This window comes from Erythrolamprus reginae, chromosome 3 (assembly GCF_031021105.1).
Source record: "Erythrolamprus reginae isolate rEryReg1 chromosome 3, rEryReg1.hap1, whole genome shotgun sequence".
Taxonomy (NCBI): domain Eukaryota; kingdom Metazoa; phylum Chordata; class Lepidosauria; order Squamata; family Dipsadidae; genus Erythrolamprus; species Erythrolamprus reginae.
In genome coordinates this window covers 144,493,468-144,503,381 of record NC_091952.1, presented here as the reverse complement: position 1 = coordinate 144,503,381, position 9,914 = coordinate 144,493,468, and positions in this window count along the sequence as shown.

Genomic DNA, 9,914 nt, shown 5'->3' with positions numbered 1-9,914 from the left:
AACAGAAGTCTGGAGGCAGGGCATCCCAGTGGCGGCGGCTTGGGTTTGTAAGGTGAAAATAGTTTGTAAAAAGAGGCAAAAAAATCTTAAACCCCGGGTTTGTATCTCAAAAAGTTTGTATGATGAGGGTTTTGTAAGACGAGGTATCACTGTATATAAATGCTTTAAAGGATGTAGAATATAGTACACCTATTTTGATTTATGCACTGTATTCACTATGTAAAGGCAAAATAAAAAAAATACCATATACATATTGTAAGCCAGATTTTAATATTGTATTTGTATGCTCAAAATTAATAAAATTGGTTTGTAAATTCTTTAAATGGAATTAATATTTGAAACCAAACCTTGACATTGAAGCTATCATCATCATGGTGTTAGTAGTACATACTCACAGGACAGAAAGGAACAAGATTTCTTCCATTGTTGCCTTCCACTAACCAGCATTCAGAACATGCTACCTGTGATTCAATTATTTTGGAATTCAAAGTGTATTCTCAAGTAGGAACACTAAAGTATGAGAGGTTGCAGACTGCTATCCATTTATTTTTGTTTTATCCTCTAGGGTTTTTTGATATTCCATTAGTAGAATTGCATTTCATCCATATCAGATTCTTAGATTAGCAATATATATATATATTGTTGTGAACTTTCCAACTTTGGACATTTTCAAGAGGAGATTGGACTGTCATTTGGCTGGGGTACTGTAGGATTTCCTTCTTAAGCAGGGGGTTGGATTTGATTATTTACAAGGTCCCTTTCAACAATCAATCAATCAATCAATACATAAATAAATAAATAATAAATATCTGTTTGGAAAGATGGTCTATTGATTGTAAGATTTAAAACTTCCCCGTTGAAACACTTAGGAGACCCATGAACAATAAAAGAGCTTTATTGAACTTTTGCAAAAGATGATTCCCCTGAGCTCATGTGTAGAGCTACAGAAAAGAGAAAGGATGCATATGAATACAAGATCTAAATATAGTTTCAAAGATAAGAACCTCTTTCCTATCTGCACTTTCGGAAGCTAGCCAGCCGAAGCAGCAAACCAGCCCAATCAGCTAACCAACCCAACCAGCCAGCCAATAGATATGAAGTTGAAGTCTTCAATGAAACACAGCAGCGGTAGGAAGTCTTGGAAAAATATACTTACTTCTTATTTACATTACTAACAGTATTCTACTATACATACATCACACTAGTATCTCACTAGTATCTCACTACAACTATCTCAGTTACAATAACTCACAGGAACCAAGAGAGCAATACAGCAACTTCAGAGCACACTTCACACAGAGCAGGATCAGAGATCAGAGAGAGAGCAAAGAGCAGAAAGATCTTGCATATTTAAATACTTTTCACCTGATGAGTTTGCTGCATGCTTAATTGCCTCAGAATGACTCAGCATTCTCTACATAGGCCTTTCTTCTGCATTGAGATATTACCTTAGGATATGCTTAATCCTGACACCCCTTCTAATATCTCGATGCAGCACTACACAGTTTGTTTATCGTTGCCTTACATTTTACTTACATTTACATTGTTTCATTTATTTTCTTAATATACATGTACATTCTTCATATACATTCTAAATATACTTTAATTTTAATCCATCCAGATTATACAAGTTGTTACACATTCTGCAATTTAACTTCAATATACTGTTTTAACTTCGTTGGCATCCTGTACTTTCACTTACTTTAACAATTATACCATCTTTGTCTTTTGCCTTCATACAATTTTTGTTTCCTGGTTTTTACAATGTCATTATCCAATTAATATCTTACATAACCCAAGTCTGTTACCATACATGACTTGTTCAGGTTGTTAAATACCTGCATGATTAACCGATCATCTCTTGCACATACATAAATATAATCACCATATACAATAATCATTATTCGATTCTTTCCACCATCCTTGGTGTATACACATATGTCAGCTGTGCTGCGCCTAAACCCCATTTGGATTAATTTTTCATCTATACAAATATTCCAACTCTTAGAGAACTTTTTAAAGCCATAGAGAGCTTTGTTCAATCTATTCATTTTGGAATTATCCTTCAGTTCAAAAACAGGTGCTTGTTTGACCTACATATCTTCTTTTAAATCAGCATTTATAAAAGCACATTCTACATCAAACTATTTAACCTTGAAACATTTTAGCATCCCTAATGCTAACTTACTTCTTATCAATTCTTCTTTCACAGCGGATGAATACTTTTGGACAAATCCCTTCACTACAAGTCTTGCTCTGTATTTCTTACTTCCATCAGGCATTGATTTCAACCTGTACGCCCATTTTGAACTATTTTGTGTCCTTGGGTACATCAACAATATCGATCACATTTTGCTTCTGCAATACCTCAGTGTTGCAGCATTGCAGTGATCTTTGAAAATTCATGAACAACAGGAGAAATCCCTGTAGAATGGAGAAGGGCAAATGTTGTCCCTATCTTCAAAAAGGGTAAAAAGGTGGAACCAGGAAACTACAGACCTGTGAGTCTGACTTCAATACAAGGAAAGCTCCTTGAACAAGTTATAAAGCATCATGTATACCAGCAGTTGGATTGGAATGCAGTAATTAACCAGAGCCAACATGGATTTGTAACAAACAAGTCATGCCAGATTAATCTAATCTCTTTCTATGATAGTATTACCAAATGGGTTGATCAGAGAAATGCAGTAGATGTGGTATATCTTGACTTCAGTAAAGCATTTGACAAAGTATCTCATTCCATTCTTATTGAAAAAATGGTCAAGTATGGGATTGACAAAAGAACAGTTAGATGGATTCAAAAGTGGCTTAGTGATTCTACTCAAAGAGTGGTAAAAATTGTTGCAAATCCAATTGGAAGAATGTTTCAAGTGGAGTACCACAAGGGTCTGTCCTAGGCCCAGTGCTATTTAACATATTTATAAAAGATCTAGATGAAGGAAATAACAACAATAATAATAATAATAATAATAATAATAATAATAATAATAATAATAATAATAATTTTTAGATTTGTATGCCGCCCTTCTCTGAAGACTCGGGGCGGAATTGAAGGAAATCTTATCAAATTTGATGATGACACAAAGCTAGGCAATGTTGCTAATACTAAACAAGATAGAGATAGGATTCAAAAAGATCTAGACAAGCTTGAACAATAGACAAGCTTGAACAATGGGCTGAAACTAACAGAATGGTATTTAACAGAGAGAAATGCAAGATCCTACATCTGGGCAAAAATAATGAAAACAGTACATATAGAATGGGAGCAGCAGCACAGGTGAGAAGGACCTGGGTGAACTGGTAGATCACAGATTAAACATGAGTCGACAATGTGAAGCAGCTGCAAAAAAGGCAAACACAATCCTGTGATGCATCAAGAGGAGCATAGAATCTCGCTCACATGAAGTAATTATTCCTCTCTACAGTACTTTGGCACGGCTAGACTTGGAATACTGTGTTCAGTTCTGGGGGGCCCAATTTATAAAGGACATTGATAAACTATAGCAAGTTCAAAGGAGAGTTACAAGGATGGCGAGTGATCTGGAAACCATGTCCTATGAGGAACAGTTAAAGGATCTAGGGATGTTTAGTTTGCAAAGGAGAAGAATGAGAGGAGACTTGATAACTTTCTACAAATATCTGAAGGGATGTCACAGAGCAGAGGAATCAGTGTTGTTCTCATTAGCACATGGAAAGACTAGAAACAATGGAATGAAACTGCAAGGGAGTAGATTTAGATTAGATATCAGAAAAAAACTTTCTAACAGTAAGGGTGATAAACCAGTGGAACAGTTTGCCACAGGAGGTGGTGGACTTGCCTTCACTGGAGGTCTTCAAACAAAGACTGGACAATCATCTTTCTGGGGTAGTTTAATGAATCCTGCATTGAGCCAGGGGGTTGGACCCGATGACCCTGGAGGTCCCTTTTAACTCTATGATTCTATGATTTTATGATTCTCTCATTCATTGAAAACATCCTATTAAACTGATTCAAAGATGGGCTGAACCCTGACCTCTACCATTCCTATCTAGCTTATGGAGCCCCAAATCACTTCCATGAGTGGTACATCCTGGTGAAAATTGACCCAAAACCAATATTAAGCTTGGAGAACCTGGAGAACCTGGAAGAGGTCATCACTCCAAAAGAAACAAGAGTCCTTCAAGCCTCAAGCCGCCACTCCAAGGTCCTCCCATGCAGGAAGAACACCACACTGAGAATCAGGTAGGTTGTGGAGTTCTGTCCCTTAGCAAAACCAGGGGCTTTAAACTCCAACCCCCTCCAACCGCCCTTTTAAAAGTGACTCCAAAGACAACCTGCTGGTAAGAGAACTGGTTGAACTGGTCACATTGTCCCTAAGACTATTCATCCCCAGGTGGGAAAAAAGTAAAATTCTCCATCCTTCTAGACTCGGGGTGCGTCAGGTGCCTGATAAGGCCAATCCTTGTCAGGAGATTGAGCATTTGCTTACAAAAGTTAACAACCTCAATTGCATTCTGTCAGCTAGATGGGTCAATCGTGGGTTGGGAGCCAGCCATTTTTGTTATGGAGCCTCTGGAAAATAGCCATGAGGGCTTACAATGAGAAACTCATATTCATAGTAGCAGCAGGAATAGAGTGGCCCATGGTTCTACAGCTCATCTGGCTGAAGCGGTGGACCCTCCAAATAGACTGGAAGAAGGGGACCCTAAGATTTTCATGGGAGTGACCAGACCAGATGACCACAAGGAGGAGCAGGTGGAAACCCCAAAAAACAAATAGCCACTGCAAGGAAGGGCAAGCCATCAAGCCCCAAGAATACAGAGACTTAACTGAGGTGTTCAGCAAAGAGGGCACCAATTAACCTCCACCCCACCCCATTATCCCAAGGACTGTGCCATCAAAATACTTTCATAGATAAAAACTCAGAGTTTCATTCAACCCACCTATCCCAAAATAGTGACTCCAGTGCTGTTCCAGGAAAAGAAACATGGTTTTAGGCATGGATTATAGAGGTCTATATTTAGGCATGGATTATAGAGGTCTGAATGCAGTACCCCCTGATGAGGGTTATGCTGGCCCACCTCTCCAAGGGGAAGGTTTTCTCAAAGCTGGATTTGTAGGAAGCCTATTACAGGAGCAGGATTAGAAAAGGAGACTAATGGAAACTGTCAATATCCTTCTGGGTGTTTCCAGTTCAGCATGCTCCCATTGGCTTGCAGGGGACCCCAGCAGTTTTCATGCAGTTAATAAATGAGGTGCTCATAGACTCCTACAAGGGAGTCTTGTGTATTTAGATAACATTTTAATCTACACCAAAACCAAAGCGGATCAGGTAAAACAATCCACACAATCCTAAACAAACTGTATTGCAAAACTTTACAGAAAGCTGTCAAAATGCAAATTTCACAGAGAAAGGATAGACTACTAAAGGTTACAAAAACTCTCATGAATGCATGGAAATGGACCCAGAGAAAGTGAGGGCAGTGGTCAAATGGGCCCCTCCCTACACAGGTAGACAGGTACAAAGTTTTCTGGGGTTTGTTAACTTCTACTGACATTTTATCCCAGCATTTCCCATAATTGCACTCCCAATTTGTAACCTGTTAAAAACCAAGGGGAGTGATAAACTCAAACCAAGGCAACCCCTGAATGGGACTATGGAATGGCAACAGCATTCGAAAAGCAAAAGAGACTCTTTTTGGCAGAACCAGTGTTAAAGCACCCACACTCAGAGAAACCTTTTTTCATTCAAGCAGATGCCAGTGACATGGCAGTTGGGGTGGTCTTCCTCCAAGAGAATGAGCAGGGTCTATTACAGCTAGGTGCATTCAATTCCAAAAAATTAACAGACACCAAACAGGTAAGCTATCTGGGAGAAAGAAATACAGCAGGCCTTCTTCATAGGAATACACTTTCTGGAAGGGGAGTAAAATCCTTTTCAGGTGTGGATTGATCACAAGAAGCCTTTAAGACTCTATGGAAATTGTCCTCAAAGCAAGTACACTGGGGCCAATACTGTACTTCAAATGCTTCGATTTTGCCTTCAAATACCTTTCTGGTGGGAAGAATTTCCAGCCGATTCCATATCCAGACTGCCACAATATAATAGCACAAAATCAGAAGTATTCAAACCCCTGCTCCCAGCCTCTCAGCTAGCAGCCAAAGTAATGACCAGAGCACAAGTGTAGACAGATCTCCCAATAGACAATGCTATTTAAGCAAGCCCTTCTTACCAATGAATGATTCCTAATGTAAGCTGGAAAAAACCCATTGCTTTTGCAAGCTGAGTGTAAGCCTCTCTGCATTATTCTGCATACCTTCACTGCATTGGCTGCCATCAGGAAATGGGGGTGGGGGGAGGCATTCAGGATTCTTTTTGGGGGGGCAGCATGCTAGAGGAACCCATGGGAGTTTTTTTGTATGGGAAAGAGAAAGGAGGGGGGAGTTTGCAGCCTGGCACAGATGCGCAGAGAAGACATGCTTATCACCATCTCAAGGTTAACATCCTGTGCATTCCATAAGTATGACACTGAAGATGCACTCACCTGATGCTTATGGACATTTTGGACTGGGTGGAGGTGGTGTTGGGGTTACTTTGTAATAGGCATCTTGCATGCCTTTTTATTCAGACTTTGCTTTTCTTTCATTTCCTTCACTTCTGATTTAGTAAAAGTACAGGCATCAGGGAAAAGACTATAAACTAAGACATGCACTCAGACCCCCTCCCCACCAGAATGGCAGTGTCCCGATAGCGATCTATGGGACCTGACAAGTTGCCTTCCTGGGAATAGGAGAAATCCACCTGAAAAATAAGCACAAAGAGAAAACAGAGCAGTGAGTTATTTGGGCTTATCAGAATACTGTAAATGGATTTTTTTTCAGTAAGTATGGGAGCCCTAAAATGTTTTTAAGCCACCCACTCATTTAAGATTTCCTTAATTTCAGTGTTACTCACCTTCAATCATGATAGGTGTAGATAGAATATCTGATGGTGGTCTTAGTGTGAAGGTAATTTTGGTTTTGAATAAGTTGCAATGAAATATTGGATGGTTTGCCTGAGGGTTTTAGGGAGCAGTAATTCAACTGTTACTGGGTTGATGATTTGGGTGATAGGAAAAGGTCCTATGAACTTTGGTCCCAACTTTTAGGAGGGTTGCAAGGATTATAGGAGCTTGGTAGATAAATACATCCTATCCCCTACTTTAAAGGGCTTGGGCTCCACACTTTTTATCAGCTTGTGCTTTAAAAGCAGCTCTAGCATATCTTAGAGCTTTTCTTACCACTGACCAGATGTTTTGTAGTTGATGTATCCACTCCTTAAAGGAGAGTATGGTTGGTTCTTCTACTGGCAGTTCTGGCATTGAGTTAAACTCTAAAAGTGGTGAAACCAGTGCTGGAATGCACTGACTTGTTGTAAACAACCTCTGCAACAGGCAGAAGGTTGGTCCAGTTATCTTGTTGGTAGTAAAACATCTTAACCCTATATGTTCTATCCATCCCGCTATTAGTTTGAGGATGGTGGGAGGAGCTTAGGCTCTGATCAGTACCTAAAAGGCTTAGGAATACTCTCCAGAGGTTTGATGTGAATTGGACCCCCTGATTGCATATGATCCTTTGGGGGGCAACGTGATCCAGTATATGTGGTGTAGAAACATTTTGGCAAGAGCTTTGGCAGTGGGAATCTTTTGGTAGGGAATAAAATTCTTCACTGGAGAAGAGCCTTGAGGAAAGCTTAGGGAAAGATTGAGGGCAAAAGAAGAATGGGATGGCAGAGAATGAAGTGGCTGGATGGAGTTACTGAAGCAGTATGAGGGAGCTTCAATGGATTCCAGAGGATGGTAGAGAACAGGAAGACCTGGAAGAATGTTGTTCATGGGGTGGGTCGGACAAGACTTTGCAACTAACCACAACAAAAAATGGGCCTGTTTGGAAAACAGGTCCATTACAAGCCAAATAATTTTGTTCCCTTCATTTTCTGGCAGCTCTACAATAAAATCCATAGAGATCTCTCTTCAAGGTGCTGACAGATCTGCTGCCATTTGCAGTAGGCCAAGTCCCTGTCTTCTCTTTGTGGCTGCACAGCCAGGGCAGCTAGCTACATAGATTTCTATGTCTTTCTTTAGGGATGGCCACCAGAATTGCCTCTTAATCAGGTGCAGGGTTTTACACAAAACTAAACTTTGAGTTGTGGTGGGTTTCATGAGATAAAGTCTCTGGCTGGCTGGGACACATAGTTTTCCTCCCAAGCCAGACAGTCTTTGAGCAGAGCGGTGTTGTTATGAGCCTGGAACCAGTGGTCCATGAGAAGGGCTTGTTTGAACATGGGGGTGGCATTGTTATTCAGGAGGTCTTTTTTATTTATACCGGGGCATTATGGATAGAGCATCTGCTAGAAAGTTCTTTCCCCCAGGAAGGTATTTGAGGGTGAAGTCAAAACACTTGAAATATTAGCCAAGTGTACTTGCTTTGGAGGTAGTTTCCATGGGATTTTAAGGGCCACCAGATTTTTGTGGCCAATCCGGACTTGGAAGGGGATTTTATTGCCTCCAAGAAATGCCTCCATGTGAGGAGAGCCCATTGCATGGCATATGCCTCCTTCTCCCAGATAGCCCATTTCTGTTCTGTAGCCATTAATTTTTTGGAAGTGTATACACAGGGTTGTTCTATTCCCGGACTTTTGGAGTGAAACCACCAACTAAAAGCTCACTAGTTCAGTTTAAAATCACACTCTTTATTATGAAATTCAGCATAAAGCAGAAAACAGTCTGAATAAAATGTCAGGGAGTATTTTTTTTTTCATTGAGGCGAAAAGCAGATAAGATTCCAGGAAAGGCATCAATGTCAGCCTAATGGCATTCCGTTGTGATTAGAAAGGGAAATTCATCATAGAAGAGAGAAATCAGCTCACTAGGTTACTATCAGTCAAGCAGCATCTGGCAAAGAGTTTTTAGCAAGGCAAAAATCAAGTTTGGGGGGGCATTCTCAAACACCCCAATTGTAACAGAGCTTCCATGAAGTGACATTGAAACCCCACCCCGAATTTCCCAAAACCCTTTGCTTTTATACTGGCTGGGAGTGGCATCAAACCCTAAGAGGTAAAGCTACAAGCTTACTTCCTTTTACTATACAAGCCCTATTATCTTCTCAGAAAGCTCCGACATCAAGCATCTAAATGTGGATTATCCCCTCTAATGTCTTCTTCACCCTCCGACTGAGACCACTCACCCATTGTTATATCAGCCCCCTTTGGTGGCTCTTCAGATTCATCCAGGTCACTTACTCCCTCACTCTCACTCTCTGTAACAGGTGGCAACCCCGCTGTCCCAGGGAGTTGTGGTTGGCTCTGGTCCAGCTCCTGCAGCTGGGGATTTTGATGTAGATTTATGGGAATCCTCAGTTTATCGCAGACCTGTTTGGTTGCCAGCTGAATCGGACAGTGAGGCTGGCTCACAAGCAGACACAGACAGTGGGGGGAAGGAGACAAACAGGGGGATGAGTGCAGCCAGCCCACCAGTCAGGGGTTTAGGACATTTTGCCTCCACCAGTTGGATGAAGCTCTTTCTTCTGCAGCAGCTAATCAGCCGCTGCCTTCTCTCCCTCGCCCAAAGGCCCCTAGCTCTTGGCCCCAGCCCTTTCGCCACAAAAATCCAAATTCAGCCATAGCCTTTTGGCCACATGGCACACCGCCACCTTCCAATCAGAACAGTTGTTACAAAATGCTACTTTTGGAAGGAAAGAATGGGACAGTTTGCTCTTTCATACACAAACACACACGTTGAATGATAGAGAGGGAAGTGATCTTAGTGGCCATCTAGTCTGACCCCCCTTCTCATTCAGAAGATTTACAGAATGATAGAGAGGGAAGGGAACTCAGTGGCCATCTAGTCTGACCCCCCTTCTCATTCAGGAGACTTACAGAATTATAGAGAGGGAA